General features: G+C 32.0%; 4 long non-coding RNA genes across 5 annotated transcripts; 2 read left to right on the top strand and 2 right to left on the bottom strand.

The window, feature by feature from the left end:
* The first annotated feature begins 7,560 nt into the window (after nt 1–7,560).
* On the top strand, nt 7,561–8,309 carry LOC139783296 (uncharacterized). Its single transcript, XR_011721196.1, has 2 exons — nt 7,561–7,979; nt 8,155–8,309. It is a non-coding gene; the product is annotated as an uncharacterized lncRNA (long non-coding RNA).
* A 4,302-nt stretch (nt 8,310–12,611) lies between these two features.
* Nucleotides 12,612–13,170, top strand: LOC139783295 (uncharacterized). The gene is made up of 2 exons (XR_011721195.1): nt 12,612–12,855; nt 12,968–13,170. It is a non-coding gene; the product is annotated as an uncharacterized lncRNA (long non-coding RNA).
* On the bottom strand, nt 12,899–15,435 carry LOC139783294 (uncharacterized). The gene is made up of 4 exons (XR_011721194.1): nt 15,266–15,435; nt 13,518–13,677; nt 13,337–13,415; nt 12,899–13,186 (listed from the first exon to the last, which is right to left on the bottom strand). It is a non-coding gene; the product is annotated as an uncharacterized lncRNA (long non-coding RNA).
* Nucleotides 15,436–15,882: 447 nt separating this feature from the next.
* On the bottom strand, nt 15,883–17,469 carry LOC139783293 (uncharacterized). 2 transcript variants are annotated; one of them, XR_011721193.1, is made up of 5 exons: nt 17,333–17,469; nt 16,612–16,721; nt 16,425–16,546; nt 15,971–16,338; nt 15,883–15,897 (listed from the first exon to the last, which is right to left on the bottom strand). It is a non-coding gene; the product is annotated as an uncharacterized lncRNA (long non-coding RNA). The 2 variants fall into 2 exon arrangements; XR_011721192.1 differs by lacking the exon at nt 17,333–17,469 and having other exon boundaries at nt 16,612–16,764.
* Between the last annotated feature and the right edge of the window lie 846 nt (nt 17,470–18,315).

Here is an 18,315-nt window from a genome sequence, read left to right as displayed (position 1 = left end):
GACACAAGCGATGAGATATGCACTATTGTAAGAAACGTGAATGCACGCGAGCAAACATCTATAAAAATTGTCAAATGTAAATGGATCGAGGAATGTTTCCAAAATGGCCGAATTTGTGACATTACAGATTACCTGATTGATTAATAAAGATGTATATATGTATATTGCTAGTTGTTTAATTATAAATATACCTTATTATAATACCCTATTATTAGATTAATAAGATTTTTTTTATATTTTTGTAATAGCAAATCTTGCCCGTAGTAGACATATTACGCTTAAAAAGCATAAGCGTGTAATAAATATTGTCCGTAATGAATATCACGCTTAACAATTAAAAACGTAACAAATCTTGTTCATAATAGACACCTCGCTTGTGGAATATAAATGTGTAAATAAGGAACTTGCTGTGTGTGTATATACATGCATATATATATACATTTTCCTCCTGACGGAAGAGACCACCACTTTTTCGCAGTTTCCGTTGAGAAACAATATGTACGTTATACATTTAATGGCAAATAAATTCAATAACAGAAAGAAAAATAGTATAAATTATAATTTTTTTAGTGCTTAATAATATCATTGTGCTGAAATTAATTCTTTAAATAGAGATTGTTAAATAGATTCTTTTTAAATAAAAAAGCGTACATTTTGGCCAAAAGTCGATTTTTATATTTTAATTCAAATTTTAATTATATGTATTAACATGTAAAACAATGTATATAATAATTTTTTATTAAGTGATTTTTTAGATTTATTAATATGTAGGAAAATACATCGATAATTAATGTCGCGCGCCGATATAATGTCACGCGTCGTCTGGTCGCCTCGCCAACTCGGCATTCACGAGATCCGAAATCGCATAGCCAATAGCCGAGAGAGAAGAAGAAGACAGCAGATCTGTCTATCTTCTTCTACCGCTCGACGCTCGAAGCTGGCTGCTGAATCGTAAAGTTGGCATCTCTGCCCATCCCCACCACTGGCTGGCAGTGGGTGGCAAAAACCGCGAGTCTGGCATCCTTGCCCTACGCTATGGCTCAATCGACCCCACGCGTGGGGTCCACTGTGACAAACGCAGCATTTCGAAATATCATTATTTTTGCAAAATATTTCTGAAAATTTACTTCTTAAATCATTTACAAACAAAGTTTATTATATTAAACATCGAATAGTCTCATTTATATTATAATGAATTTATTACCATTTTTAACCCGTTGACTGTGTATGACGGCTATAGCCGCAAAAACAAAAGTGGCCAAGAGTGTGTATGACGGCTATAGCCGCAACGTAGAAAAAACAAAGTAAAACTTTCTGAATTTGCTTGAAACTTGTTACTCGGGGGTTTCTGGGGTCGCTGATTACGAATCCGAAGTCAGATGTACAAAATTCAAAATGGCGGATCCAATATGGCGGATCAAAATTATAAAAAAAGGTCTGATTTTCATGAAATTTGGTACCCTTATGTTTTTTGGGTCTCTGAATCCGAATATAAAGTCAGATTTTCAAAATTCAAAATGGCGGATCCAATATGGCGGATCAAAATTACAAAAAATGGTCTGATTTTCATGAAATTTGGTACCCTTATGTTTTTTGGGTCTCTGAATCCGAATATGAAGTCAGATTTTCAAAATTCAAAATGGCGGATCCAATATGGCGGATCAAAATTACAAAAAATGGTCTGATTTTCATGAAATTTGGTACCCTTATGTTTTTTGGGTCTCTGAATCCGTACTTTGAGTACTTATGTCTCCAGTACTTTCACCAATACTTTTTCCAGTATTAAAACCAGTACTACTTTTTCATAAGGGTAACCCAACCCAATTGTTGTGTGGATGAAAAAATATATGCGTAAATACAATAGATTCATACTTTTCCATTCACAACAAAATTAATGAAAGATTTATTACTTTTACCAAAGGGTCTTGGTTATTACCGGTAAAATTGATAAATTTGCTATAATTTATCACATTTATCACCGTATGTTGAAAATTACACAGCCACACAAAAAAAAATTTTTTCTGATCTGGGGGTCTGACCATGTTTACTTTATGTTTTTGGGGTCGCTGAATCCGAATCCGAGGTCTATTTAACCCCATCACATCAGGATTTTGCCATAACCTCAAAAAACCCATAATTTAAGCTATTAAACACATATAACCCTAAGAATGAAGTTGTAATCTGAAAACCCAAGCTCTTAAACCCCATAACCCTATAACCCACCCTTATGAAAAAGTAGTACTGGTTTTAATACTGGAAAAAGTATTGGTGAAAGTACTGGAGACATAAGTACTCAAAGTACTACTAAATTCGACCATACTGACTTCGTCAGTACTCCTTCCCAGTACTCATCCAATACTCATTCAGTACTCCCTTCAGTACTTCCTCTAGTGTACTCCCTCCAGTACTCCCTCCGGTACTTTCTCCAGTATTCCCCCCAGTACTCCCCCCAGTACTCCCTCCAGTACTCCCTCCAGTACTCCCTCCAGTACTCTTTTAGTACTTATCGAATAATCGTGGGATACTAACGTGTGGTGCAGGCGCAGTAGGGGAGAGTGGGCACCCTTGAACCACGTTTTTTCAAATCACATTAAAAATGTGAATTTAAAAATGTTAATAACTTCATTATAATATAAATGAGACCATTCGATGTTTAATATAATAAACTTTGTTTGTAAATGATTTAAGAAGTAAATTTTCAGAAATATTTTGAAAAAATAATGATATTTCGAGATGCTGCGTTTGTCACAGTGGATCCCACGCGTGGGGTCGATTGAGCCATAGCGTAGGGTACACTGTGACATGTAATGTGAAAGGTAGGGTACCCTGTGACACGTAGAAGAGATCTGTTTAAATCCTGTTTATTACAAATCTTTGGTCAATTGAAAAACCAAGACTGTGCTAGAGAACCAATTTATCAATAATCGTGTCATATTTGTTTCATCAGATGACCTAAGAAATTGAAAACTGAAAACAAAGTCCTATAACCTCACTTTTTGTCGTAACCTAGCAAAGATCAACGAATATTGCCTCACAGCGACTCGATTACATGTGTTCTGTAACTAAAGGGTGAAAAAAAGAGAAAATGAAAGTGTGGATATGATTATCGATGGAAATTATTTCATTTTATAGGAAAATTTAGGCACTAACATTTACAATTCCGCGATCGAAACACACTACGGAAACTCGAGGTGTCACGTAGGTAGGTTAGATAGTTCTGTAAGCGTGGCACAGAGGACCCCATCAACCTGCGTCACATTGGACCCCACTGAACATCGATATTATTTATCGTAAATATTTCAGATACAGAACAATTAAACGTTTTTGTGCGCACGTTGGTATTGAACCTAGATCCCGACGAACGTCTTATGAATTTTTTTTTAACTGTAGAATCCCTAGAAATCCATACATATCAAAAAGTTATAACAAGTAAAAATTTACTTTGCAAGGCTCCAATTACATATCTGCCTTTAACTAAAGTATATATGCTTATTTCGGCATAATTTTTTGATGGAAGTTATATGTTTTGTGAAAACGAAAGTTTTCATACCCACCGTCACTATTTTGCAGAACGTTAATACAGAAAACTCGCACTGTCACATTGGACCCCGTGGCTCAAGGGAGCCCACTCTCCCCTACTTACGCAGTACTATCCAAGTAGAACAAAAAGTCAAGATGATATTAAAATAACGTCATATTGATAGTTTAGTGTGTTTAGTATTTTATTAATTTAGTATTTCCAAGATACGTTACGAAAAAGTAGTACTAGCAATCAGTACTCAGTACTGAGTAATCAGTACTCGTAATATTGACAGTATTAGTATGTTAATACTCATGAATATTGCAGAATGGTCAGTACTGTGCCTATTAGTTTCTTACAGTACTGGCAGTACTATCATGATAGTACTCTGAATATTAATCTGATAAAGTACTGACCACTTCAATACTTTGAAGTACTAATGAGTATTATTGCTTGTAGTACTGCCAGTACTGTAAGCACTGACAGACACAGTACTGACCATTCTGCAGTATTCATGAGTATTAACATACTAATACTCTCAATACTACGAGTACTGATCACTCAGTACTGAGTACTGATTGCTAGTACTACTTTTTCGTAAGGGCACTTAACCAAAAATCTATCAACTCCAAAAACCACGTTTGTCAGACATTTAACTTCATATTTACGCGTATCTGTCAGGTCTCCAAAAATGCTCTAATTCTATGCACATTCATTCATGAGTCTTTGTAAATATGAAAAATATATATCAGTGATAAATCTCCATATTTTGGTACGTGGTTCTAGAAGACATTTTCTGTCAAAGAATTCAAAGCTCAGGTTCTATGCAGAGCGATTATATCTTGCGTGCGTCTGCATCCAGGGCACCTCCACGTGGTGACGGTGGGCAACGGAGCAATCCGGCAAAGTCCCTGGATGCCCTGGATGCCGTCATGGCAGGCGCACTCAAGCGTATTACGAGACAGGGACTCGGAATAATCCTGATGTGATAGGGTTAAATAGACCTCGGATTCGGATTCAGCGACCCCAAAAACATAAAGTAAACATGATCAGACCTCCAGATCAGAAAAAAATTTTTTGTGTGTGTCTGTGTTATGCATAATAACCGCTAATTATGTATAATTATCGAATTTATCACTTTTACAGTAACATATATATCATATAGAATCAATTTTAGTCGATAAATGCTATCATAAAAAAAGAAAATTTTTTTATTTCCTGAAGTTGGGACCACGCGCACTTCATTTTTTACATCAAAAACAACTTATCTGTAAAATTTTAGGTCGATCGGGAGCAGGGGTCATTCGGAACTACAACCGTCTTTTGCATTAAATATTTCATTTTTCTACTAACAAGTATATAATAATCCGTACAAAATTACCTTTTTTAAAAAAAAGGTAAAAAAAGGCGCCAAGTACACGCATAGTAGTGTATATGTTGTTACCTCGAAAAAAAAAACAGTGGTAATATTATACCTCAAAAAAATCTAAGTAACAAGTGGTAGACCTAATCTTTGTATCTCGAAAAATCTCGAAAAAACCTAAGCAGTAGTATCTTTACCTAAAAAAAACCGAAGTAACAAGTGGTAGACGTAATCTTTGTATCTCGAAAAATCTTGAAAAAACCTAAGCAGTAGTATTTTTATTTAAAAAAAATTATAACTCAAGTGATACACACCTTATTAAAGATGAGTCGCGCTTCAAGTGATCTATTACAATTACAAAAAAGAAATGATATCTCTTTTTAAATTACAGCGCCAATTACAGAGAGAATATACATTGAGAATCTTTGTATTTCGAAAAATCTCGAAAAAAACCTAAGCAGTAGTATTTTTATTTCCAAACATGTTGTTACCTAGAAAAAAACAGTGGTAATATTATACCTCAAAAAAATCTAATTATATATATACCTTAACAAAATTATTATTATATCACGAAATTGCGTTACCAAACTCAATCCAAGTGATATATATTTCAAAAAATTATCTCACAAAATTGTCTCACAAAAATTGTCTCACAAAATTGTCTGATAAAAATTGTCTCACAAAATTGTCTCACAAAAATTGTCTCACAAAATTGTCTCACAAAAATTGTCTCACAAAATTATTAAATTACAAAATTGTTACTTTATTCAATCCAAGTGATATCTACCTCGAAAAAACCTAAATAACAAGTGGTATCTATTTAAAAAAAAAATATGTGAAATCTTTTAATACTGCGCCAATTACAAAGAGAGAATATATATATTATATATATACCTTAACAAAATTATTATTATATCACGAAATTGCGTTACCAAACTCAATCCAAGTGATATATATATTTCAAAAAAATATATGAAATCTTTCTTTAAATTACGCCAACTACAAAGAGAATATATATATTGCTTTGAAAAATAATTGTAGTGCAACTACTCTTAAAAAATAAAACAAAATTGTGTTACCTAACTCAACCCAAGTGATATGTATCTTTGTATTCCTGAGGATCTTTCTATCAACCCAAGTGGTAGTAGTTTTAATTCTCCTTGATAAAATTATAATATTACAAAGAATCATTTAATCATTTTAATCACAAAGAATTAAAGAGGTAACATTATAAAATAAAAATATTTAATTAAAATAAAATAAATAAATTTTTCTTGTAAAAAACTTGGCGCTGCTTTTTTAACCCTTAAATGCCACACCTCTCAAGAATCTCGTAAATGACACATGGGGTCTAAAAGACCCCAGCATGAAAAATGTCTCCTTACTCATTGATTTTTTTATATTTAGTTATGAAAATTATTTTCAATGTTGTTCAAGGCTTAGAAAAGAGAATAAAATGCTTATATTATTAAAATTTCAATTTCAACATAGTATAAAAAATTTAAAAAATTAAATAAACTGAGTACTGCTAAGTGTACAACCGGGTAGGTCAATCACTCAACTATCATCAATGGGAGCATGAGCTCCATTTTTGGGGGAACATTTAAAAATATATCATTGTAAAGGGTCTGGGGTCCGCTGGACCCCGGGTGGCATTTAAGGGTTAATAAAGTCTATCCAGACAAACTTGCATAGGTGCATAAGCATATGCATAAAGAGATGGATTGGTCTATTTCCTTTTGCACATATATCTGAACCAATCAATTTCTTACGCTTATGTTTATGCGCGATGCAAATTTGTCTGGATAGACTTTAAAAAAGCAGCGCCAAGTTTTTTACAAGAAAAATTTATTTATTTTATTTTAATTAAATATTTTTATTTTATAATGTTACTTCTTTAATTCTTTGTGATTAAAATGATTAAATGATTCTTTGTAATATTATAATTTTATCAAGGAGAATTAAAACTACTACTACTTGGGTTGATAGAAAGATCCTCAGGAATACAAAGATACATACCACTTGGGTTGAGTTAGGTAACACAATTTTGTTTTATTTTTTAAGAGTAGTTGCACTACAATTATTTTTCAAAGCAATATATATATTCTCTTTGTAGTTGGCGTAATTTAAAGAAAGATTTCATATATTTTTTTGAAATATATATATCACTTGGATTGAGTTTGGTAACGCAATTTCGTGATATAATAATAATTTTGTTAAGGTATATATAATATATATATTCTCTCTTTGTAATTGGCGCAGTATTAAAAGATTTCACATATTTTTTTTTTAAATAGATACCACTTGTTATTTAGGTTTTTTCGAGGTAGATATCACTTGGATTGAATAAAGTAACAATTTTGTAATTTAATAATTTTGTGAGACAATTTTTGTGAGACAATTTTGTGAGACAATTTTTGTGAGACAATTTTGTGAGACAATTTTTATCAGACAATTTTGTGAGACAATTTTTGTGAGACAATTTTGTGAGATAATTTTTTGAAATATATATCACTTGGATTGAGTTTGGTAACGCAATTTCGTGATATAATAATAATTTTGTTAAGGTATATATATAATTAGATTTTTTTGAGGTATAATATTACCACTGTTTTTTTCTAGGTAACAACATGTTTGGAAATAAAAATACTACTGCTTAGGTTTTTTTCGAGATTTTCCGAAATACAAAGATTCTCAATGTATATTCTCTCTGTAATTGGCGCTGTAATTTAAAAAGAGATATCATTTCTTTTTTGTAATTGTAATAGATCACTTGAAGCGCGACTCATCTTTAATAAGGTGTGTATCACTTGAGTTATAATTTTTTTTAAATAAAAATACTACTGCTTAGGTTTTTTCAAGATTTTTCGAGATACAAAGATTACGTCTACCACTTGTTACTTCGGTTTTTTTTTAGGTAAAGATACTACTGCTTAGGTTTTTTCGAGATTTTTCGAGATACAAAGATTAGGTCTACCACTTGTTACTTAGATTTTTTTGAGGTATAATATTACCACTGTTTTTTTTTTCGAGGTAACAACATATACACTACTATGCGTGTACTTGGCGCCTTTTTTTACCTTTTTTTTAAAAAAGGTAATTTTGTACGGATATCACGCCTTTTGTAGTATTACGCATTTTATAAACAGTATGTACAGGGTGTTATTTCGAGGTATAATACTACCACTTTGTTTTTTTCGAGGTAACAACATAATACATATATACTACTATGCGTGTACTTGGCGCCTTTTTTTACCTTTTTTTGAAAAAGGTAATTTTGTACGGATATCACGCCTTTTTGTAGTATTACGCATCTTAATCTTAACAGAAAAAAATTACACCTTATAAAGAAATGTGTCTGAAGTTGTTAATATATATATAAACATTGTCAGACATTGCTTTTATGTAAAATATGCATCTATATTATGTTGCTTGTATAAATTATTTCTTACCAACTTTTTCCAATCATAATAACTACACACCCAATGTGACGAACTACTATACAATATTTGAATGTGTTTTTTATCTTGTGATACAGATTGAATCGTATCAGGCAATTGCCGTGTTTCTACCGGTCTATAATCGGAACAATTTTGTAAAAGTCGATGGAAATGATCCACATGTATGTCCATCAGCCATTGGCCCTGGACAATTATATTTCTGTCTGTAGGCATTAAAGTAATGTATTTTTTTGTGTGTACAGACATGTTAGTTGTTAAAAATAAGATGTTTTTCTATGACTGCTAATGCAGCTTTTTTAAAACTATAGCCGTAAACAGCCAAAATTTAGCGCTAATAGCAGCCAATGTTTGCCAGCGCTTGTGGCAGCCGTTATATAGCGCCAAAGAGCAGCCGGATTATATATATATATATATATATTTTTTTTTTTTTTCCCAGAAGACCTGTAAAAGAAAATATATATTTACATAATACAATTTAATTTAATAGCCCGTTATTTATAGTCAAATCTTATTTCAAGACCATCTTAAGTAATGTCTTAAATGTTTTGTGATTGACTTATCTTAAGATTGTACTTAAGACGATCATAAAAATGAGATCCGACTACGAATATCAACCAAATGAATAAAGAATGGGGGTATTAGCATCATGACAGAAGTAAAATATATTAAAGGAATTAGTTGCTGGGTCGGTTAAAATAACTCTAAAATTATGTAGGGAAGACCGGGGCTAAGTCGACATTGAGGCAAACTTGACACTAGACTTTTTGCTAATTTAAATCTATCGTAAAAACTTGCCTTTCCTACTGTAAATGCGTCTTTATGTGCTAGTATTATCAACAGGATTTGATGACATTCTGAGTTATGGTGTAATTTTTAGCGCGACATAAGCATTTTGATGGTGAAAAGTAATTTTTCTGATCTCTCGAAAATTTCTACTCTTTCATCAAGCTTTAATCTTGCAAACCTATATGTAAGTGATTTTCATGGAAAATTTGATGCTCTATATGAATCCGATAATCGTTTTTAGATATTTTCAAAATTTTCATATTTTTGAAGTGACAAAAGTAAAAACGACGTCCGAGGCAAAGTCAATACCACGCCGTTTCATCGGCTCCCAGTAACAAACGATGCTTGTCATGCAGCCGTATGGCTCATCATGACAAATGTATGCGTACGTCCGATCGTGAGTTTACCTGCATTAATTGTTTTTCAGACATGAGTTTAGATGAAGATAATTGAAAGTTCAACAATTTTTGTTCTCATGATTTCAAATGATTGTTCTAGCTACTTTATTCCGAATTTTTGTACTTTTTAAATACACAATAAACAATGTATTTTTATTTTCAGACAGTAAAAATAAGTTCCAAATCAAATTGTGTCGATCAGACAAAGTGTTGAGTTTGCCCCGGCGGGGTGTCGAGTTTGCCCCGGCATTTTTCAATTCGAAAATTTGTCTTTGCGTCATTTTTCCTTTCCTGGCGGCAAAACAGAGCGACGTACAGCAAAACTTTCTGAATCAATTTTGTACCTGAAGGAACACTCTTTAAATATATACCATTAAATTTGCCTAAAAATTTTAATTAAATATTAAAAATTACCTTTGAAAAAATAGTGTCGAGTTAACCCCGGTCTCCCCTACTTTTAAAATCTTCAAATTTTTTTAAATACTTTAAAGTAGAGAAAATCGAGGGTAGTTTCCGAACGAACGGTAAGGATACAAAATCTAAAACTTTATATTTTCACAAATTATCCCGAGTGTACAAGTAGTGATTGATTCTACTAATAAAACTTTATATTTTTACAGTACAAATTATTCCCAAACGCAAGTACAAATAGTGATTGATTCTGCTCGTAAAAAACCCAGGTAGCACATAATATTAGTTATACGTTTTTTGAACGTATATATAGTTAGTTTCATAACCGTAAAGAACCATTAAGAAACGTTTGAACAAAAATGTGTTTAAAATATGATTTAAATCATGATTTAAGAAACGTATTTTTTACGTTTCTACAGTTAAAAATATTTATTAAATTTTTTCTTTCAAAATTATAATTTGCTTTATTTATATATAATAGGGTAAATATGCATTTTTAAAAAAGGTAATTTTGTATAGATATCACGCCTTTTTGTAGTATTACGCATTTTATAAACAGTATGTACAGGATGTTATTTCGAGGTATAATACTACCACTTTGTTTTTTTCGAGGTAACAACATAATACATATATACTACTATGCGTGTACTTGGCGCATTTTTTTGAAAAAGGTAATTTTGTACGAATATCACGCTTTTTTGTAGTGTTTTTAAAAACACATAAATTATGGAACATTATAAGACAAAAACCAATTCGCTGTCTGTATTTGAACTGGTACTTTACTCTTGTACGTATGGAGTACTCACGTTCAGCTCGGCGAAAGAGAATAAGCATGGAAATCTCATTGTGCATATTTTAAAAGCATATAAATTGTGGAACATTTTAAGACTAAAACCAATTTGCTATCTGTATTTGAATTGGTACTTTACTCTTGTATGTATAGGGTGCTTACGTTTGGGTCGGCTGAAGGGGATGAGCACAGAAATCTCATTGTGCATATTTTAAAAGCATATAAATTGTGGAACATTTTAAGACTAAAATCAATTCGCTATCTATATTTGAACTGGTACTTTACTCTTGTACGTATGGGGTATTCACGTTCAGGTCGACAAAAGGGAATAAGCACGGAAATCTCATTGTGCATATTTTAAAAGCATATAAATTGTGAAACATTTTAAAACTAAAACCAATTTGCTATTTGTATTTGAATTGATACTTTACTCTTGTATGTATAGGGTGCTTACGTTTGAGTCGGCTGAAGGGGATGAGCACAGAAATCTCATTGTGCATATTTTAAAAGCATATAAATTGTGGAACATTTTAAGACTAAAACCAATTTGCTATTTGTATTTGAATTGATACTTTACTCTTGTATGTATAGGGTGCTTACGTTTGAGTTGGCTGAAGGGGATGAGCACAGAAATCTCATTGTGCATATTTTAAAAGCATATAAATTATGGAACATTTTAAGACTAAAACCAATTCGCTATCTGTATTTGAACTGGTACTTTACTCTTATATGTATAGGGTGCTTACAGTTTAGGTCGGCTGAAGGGGATGAGCACAGAAATTTCATTGTGCATATTTTAAAAGCATATAAATTGTGGAACATTTTAAGACTAAAACCAATTTGCTATCTATATTTGAATTAGTACTTTACTCTTGTATGTATAGGGTGCTTACATTTGGATCGGCTGAAAGGGATGAGCACAGAAATCTCATTATGCATAATTTAAAAGCATATAATATGTGAAACATTTTAAAACTAAATCAATTCGCTATCTGTATTTAAACTGGTTCTTTACTCTTGTACGTATGGGGTATTCACGTTCAGGTCGGCGAAAGGGAATAAGCACGGAAATCTCATTGTGCATATTTTAAAAGCACATAAATTATGGAACATTTTATGACTGAAACCAATTCGCTATCTGTATTTGAACTGGTACTTTACTTTATACGTATGGATACGCACGTTCGAGTTGGCCAAAGGCCAACGTGTTTTTATTTTTCCGCTACGTGTCCTACGAGCGGAGATATTGCGACGCAAAGTCGAAATGCGAAAATTTTATATTAAGATATTTCTACTAACGTCGACGTCTCTCAATATATCTCAATATATATATATATATCAGAGAAATGTAACTTTCACTTTTTCGACATTGGCGATACTATAGTATCGCCAGTTTCGATATCGCGCTCGCATTGTTATCGATCGATCTAGTAGGTAAATTAATAAGCGAAGATATTACGACGTAAAGTCCAAACAAATGTAAAAATTTATTTATTAAGATACTTCTTCGTAAGATATGTCGGTCTCTCAATATATGACACTAGACATTACAGACGCGCGCGCTTCGCGCGCGCCATTTAGCTTTAACATTATGCTATTACTATTACACTATTCCCTAATAGCCAAATGCTAGCAGAATGCCGACAGTATGCCAGCAGATCCGAGCATGACCATCGAGCAGATTCCTGTCCCCTGCGTCCTCATTAAGCTTATTTTCTAGCAGCACGATCTGCTGCCCACAATGTAATCGCAGAAAACGCGGCAGAAATCGTGCACAACATACAGTCACAATGTGATAGTAAAAATGTAGCAAGAATGGGACATGAGCCATATGAGCTAATAACAGCAGAAAACACAGCAGAAATGGTGCATGGACTGCTGTCACAATATGATGGCAAAAATTAATATAGCTAGAAGAGAACATAGCTCACTATAACGTACTGGTTATTTATATATAATTTATTCTCTCCTATTACCATAAATAATATTTCAGTGGAAAGAATTGTTATTAATGACAGTAATTATACTATCAATTCAAAAGTATGCCACATTATAAGAGTGGACTCCACAATACAACTGATACAAGTTGTGCAGTACCGTAATTTATACCGAAGATAATAGACAAGGTAATATGTTTATCGAAATTAATAAATATCTTCTCGTTATATATAAATTTAATTCATATTATATGTATTTAATTCATAAAATTTCTTATACAATATACATATTATTTTACAGTTCAAAGACCAAGAGGCAGAGCCACGGGGATACGGCGGCAAGAAGAAGATTTATGGCCTTTCTGTACAGACTTTCATCACCATACTATCATTGGGGCATTAGACGAGGCAGAGGCAGAGGCAGACAGTATAGATAGATAAGATTCCATATACCCATTATATTATATACTTCCATTATATTATATATATACTTCCATTATATTATGTACTCTTATATACCCTGAACTAATCATTTCTTTTTTGTAAAATAAAAAAACAATAAAACATGTAATATTGATCAGATTATTGTCTACTCCATCTTTCATGCATGCATGCGTACAACGTCTGCATGTGCAATGTACGCATAAATGAGAAATAATATATTACTAGCCAGATATATCTTGCTGCGGGACGGTCTTTCTTTCCCTCGACGTATTAGTATGTCGGTGTAAAACATGTTGAAGTCAAGTCTAATTTAAACATAAATAATTTAGAAATTAATTAGTATCTAATTTTATATCAATTGTGTGAGAAAAAAGGATGCATAAAAATTATATAAATAAAATTCTTACCGACATAACACATTAAGTAATTTCTCATTGTTATTATCACAACCCAAATCACAAATTCGATCTAGAAGTCGTGTCAATACTTAGTAAATCTTTCGTCTAATGATACGATTGTTTCTTCAAAACTTCCTGTTCCATCTTTCGCCGTAGAACTGTTCTCAATCTATGAAAAAATACAGTCAATTAATATATTATAAGCGTGTACATGTATGTTACATAAATTAAAATTAAAAAGCATTTTTTTCAAGTAACAGAAATGTGATACATAATGAAGTCTTATTTAAATTATGATATATAATAATGCAGCGATAAAACTATTATCACCATGCCTTTTATGATTAACTATACAAGTATAATGATTTTCTTCTTTTGAAACTAAATATAAATAATGATATGTAATATTATAATTCTAGAGGATAATTTATACTTTTATAATAACACTTAAATATATTTTTTAGATATGTAAATTTTTAACTTATGATTAGGTATTTGTTATTATTTGACCAAGTAATAAAATAGCAAATGTTTAATGTTGCATTGTACAAAACGCATGTTGTAAAAATACATAAAAAATAGCTTGCTAATAATACGTATTTTCAAAATCATATTTAAAAATATATATAAATAAAAATTGCAATTTTTACAATACATATGGATATCTTCTATGAATACACCGTAATACATATTACAAGAAAAATTTATTTATTTTATTTTAATTAAATATTTTTATTTTATAATGTTACCTCTTTAATTCTTTGTGATTAAAATGATTAAATAATTCTTTGTAATATTATAATTTTATCAAGGAGAATTAAAACTACTACCACTTGGGTTGATAGAAAGATCCTCAGGAATACAAAGATACATACCACTTGGGTTGAGTTAGGTAACACAATTTTGTTTTATTTTTTAAGAGTAGTTGCACTACAATTATTTTTCAAAGCAATATATATATTCTCTTTGTAGTTGGCGTAATTTAAAGAACATGGGTACAATGTATAATCAACGGACATCATGTATGTCATCAGGTGCGTTCAGCAGAAAACAATGTCAAGTTAATATTTATCTCCTCTCTTTCAAAAGACTAACCACGAACTACAAACTTCATATTATAACATTATTACAATTTATTTGTATTTTTAATTCGAGTCAAATGTGCGCCTGCATCTATCGCACGTCATTTTACTGCTTACCACAGACAATTGGTATTATAAACGTGCCATAAAAAAATGACTACTGGTCAATATATTTCGACACATAAAATATTATGATATTGTAAGATAGAATTTATAATATAATACATAGACGCTAGTCATATAAACATCAAACCATTCATTACTTCATACGAAAAAAATGCCACTTTGATCTGCCAATTCAATCAGCCCAATTAATTGCTACGTTTTCTTCTTGGCACTAATCAACATATTTCTCTTTTGACTATTTCTCATTTACCTCACAGATTTACATTTCGCTCACTTCATATATATCAATATCCTAAAATTTAGAAGCAAAGTCCTTTTAACTGTATCTTAACATCACGGATTGATATTCTCAAGTTTGAATATCTCGTTTACAACATGTGTCAAATGTATCAACGCTGTAACATAATTCTAAAGATTCCAATTTGCCGGTGTACTGTAACGATTTCATATACTTTCTGAAATATTGAAGTGAGATCAACGTTTTAATATGCAAGAAAAATTTATATTCTGCCGATAAAATAAACAATAATTTATTATAATTATTTATACCTAAAGGTACATATATCTTGCTTGGTCAATTCCTCTAACGTTGTAGTATCAACGACAGTCTGCAATATTCGAAATACTCGATATCGTACGTTAACAACTATATTCAGTCTCGCCATGACGATTGCCGAAACCTATGTTTATAAGAAATTGTGCAAACAAATCCATATCTCCATATTCCCAGCATATAAATATCCTACAATTAAGTATATTTCACAATCAATTGTTGATTTAGAAATTGAATATAAAAAAATGGTGTACCAACAATATTACCTAAGTAAATTATCTTCATAGTTGGTATTCTGATCAGACTCTTTCGTCGCTAGAAACGTCTCTGTAAAGCTTTGAGACAATTCGGTATACCTGGCATTAGATTGTAGCCATTCTTCCAATAAATCCATACGCAATTTTATCGTATTCAACGAGAACAGTTTTACCCAGCTCGTTAACAGCAGCGTTAATATCGGGTCTGTAGTTGGTTGCAGTTCGATATCGTAATGGTATGCTTTCTCGTTATACAATTCATACACCAGCTTGCACGGATTTTCAATTAGAGCAAGATACTTCATCTTTCTCCAATCCGTACGTACGTAGAATATGCTCGGACGTAAATCTCAAATATTTGGATTTAATTTCTGAAAGTAAAGCCATAGAAGTCAATATATTTTTTACAACATAGACACGTACTTTACACAGAGATTACCGTACTTCTAACATTCCTTCTTCAAATTTAGTGGAATTCTGTGCCGCCAGCTGAGCATACTCGTAACATCTTTCGCGGCAGCAACGCGATCAGCACCCGGAGGTGTATGATTTACGACATAGTACAATGCTGCAGTACCATAATAGAATCCATCTGAATCTGTCATCCGTTGTATACATTCTTGATATCTTTGAGCAACGTGGTATTTTTCGGATAAAGCGACCATGCAGTATTTTTCGATGCAGTAGAATATTTCCCCATACTTGTGTCACTTCACCTTTAATAGCTAATGTGCATATGAGATGTGCCTCCAAATTAAGTACGGGTGCGATGTCAAGCCACTTGCCGTATGTTCTTAAATTCAACTCAGGTGCTAGTAACGAGAATTAATAAAATGTGAAATTAAGTTAAGTAATCATCCAAGGGCTGGCCATAAATTTATTTCTGAAATATATTTACTAATGATTTTCCAAATATCGACTTTAAGCAAGAACGGAAGTCTCCATTGGGCTATCGGCGGCAACGTACTATGTCCAGGATTAAGCTGTATCCACTCATCGTGTTCCATTGGTGTAGGAAGCCTGTCATGATTGATAGTATGATTATTAAATTCAAAATTAATATATGCGAAATTATTATAATTTACCCGCTCCGAGTGTAATTTTGCAAGAAGCAAAGATAATTTCTCTTTTCCATATTTTTGTCTCCTATGAGATCCATTAGTATAATAAACACTTCATAGTGGTAAAATGTAATCTGGAAATTTAAATGTAAAATTCACATTATAAGAAACTATACTATCCAAACATTTTTATAGCTTACGTTGTTCCCATAACGTGAGATACATCGCTTCACATGGATTTATCTTCCATTTTGCGCAACAACTCCATTACTTTCTTTCTTAATTCATCGATTTCATCTTTACAGATAAGTAACTCTATAATATATACTCGATTATTAAATTGGTGTTCAATATCATACGAAAATGATCTACGTATAAAAATATGTAAATATCCAAATATTAAATTAATTGTCACAAATACATATTATTTCTTATATCATTTGCCTTTATTCACGCTTGTATTCGAAACGGTTATCGTTGGATTCCACGTTTTTAGTAATATTTGTAAATAATTCAAAAGGCAATCATTGAAATTAAATCCGAAGCTACAACAATAATCTTTTAATAAAGGAATCACGTTCTCTTATTAGGTACTGTTTATGATCTGCTGTAAAATTTTTCTTTGCTCGAAGCACTATTTGTTAAAACTTCTGTAAATGTATTAAAAATATATACATTGACACATATGTATAACAAGATTTGCGTTTAATATAAAAATAGACTCAATGATAATGCATGAGCGTACCTTTAGAAGTTATTGAATAACGTGACAGTCGTTGTGCCCAATATGCAATAGCTTGTAACTCTCAAACGTTTGTGTCAATGATCGATTTTGCCCCAAGCGCGAATATTCATATCCCAAAGTTGAGATTGTACAATGCTGATATGATCGGTCTGAAATCTACAATATAAATCTTTACACATTATTATCGAAATTAATTATCGAAAAATAGATTTATTTTCTTACGATGTAGAAACGGTGGAAAAGCCAACTGCACGCCTCTTGTTCTGATAACATAAAGAGAACCGATAGCCTAATTGCAAATCGAATGATCGTCCGGTGCATAACTTTCTCAATAAATTCATCAAAAGCTGTGATAATATAAATTTCATTTCCGTAATATCTCTTCGTTTCTTTCAGACGTGCTAAGATACATGAAATAAAACGTTTTGAAAATTTGCAGTAAAGTATAATAATTAAAATCTAGGTAAACTCACCCAAGATAATTATATTCCTCAATGATGAAGAAAAACAGTCTCTGATTAGCGACGATCGTTTCCCTCCATGCGAGTATATAAGAAAGATCCATGGTATGCACAACATCTAGGTTAACCTGTGTAAACACTCGCGTAAAACGTAGTTATATATAGGATAGGATAATTATATTATTAAAACAATTACCTTGAATTATCGTCGCGTCGCGTAAGAGTCATCATCACGTATATCATACGTTTACGCGACGTTACTTTTGTAGTAACTTACGAATAATTCCTTCGCGTAAACGGGAGGATAACTTACGATAATTTACTCCGCGTAAACGAGTAAATTATCGTAAGTTACTATCACATCACGGTCGGTCTCGCTCCGACGACACTACCGTTCTCTCACGATATAGGTTAAGTGAACTGACTGTGACGTGACAGCGCACTGAACGCACTATCTGCACTGCGCGCAGTAACAGCACACAGTATGAACGCACTATATCTGCACTGCGCGAAAGCGCCGCC

Source organism: Temnothorax nylanderi, unplaced genomic scaffold (genome assembly GCF_030848795.1).
Source record: "Temnothorax nylanderi isolate EJ_2023f unplaced genomic scaffold, tnyl_v1.0 TNYL_tig0486_pilon, whole genome shotgun sequence".
Classification (NCBI taxonomy): domain Eukaryota; kingdom Metazoa; phylum Arthropoda; class Insecta; order Hymenoptera; family Formicidae; genus Temnothorax; species Temnothorax nylanderi.
This window is presented reverse-complemented; position numbering and strand designations above follow the sequence as displayed.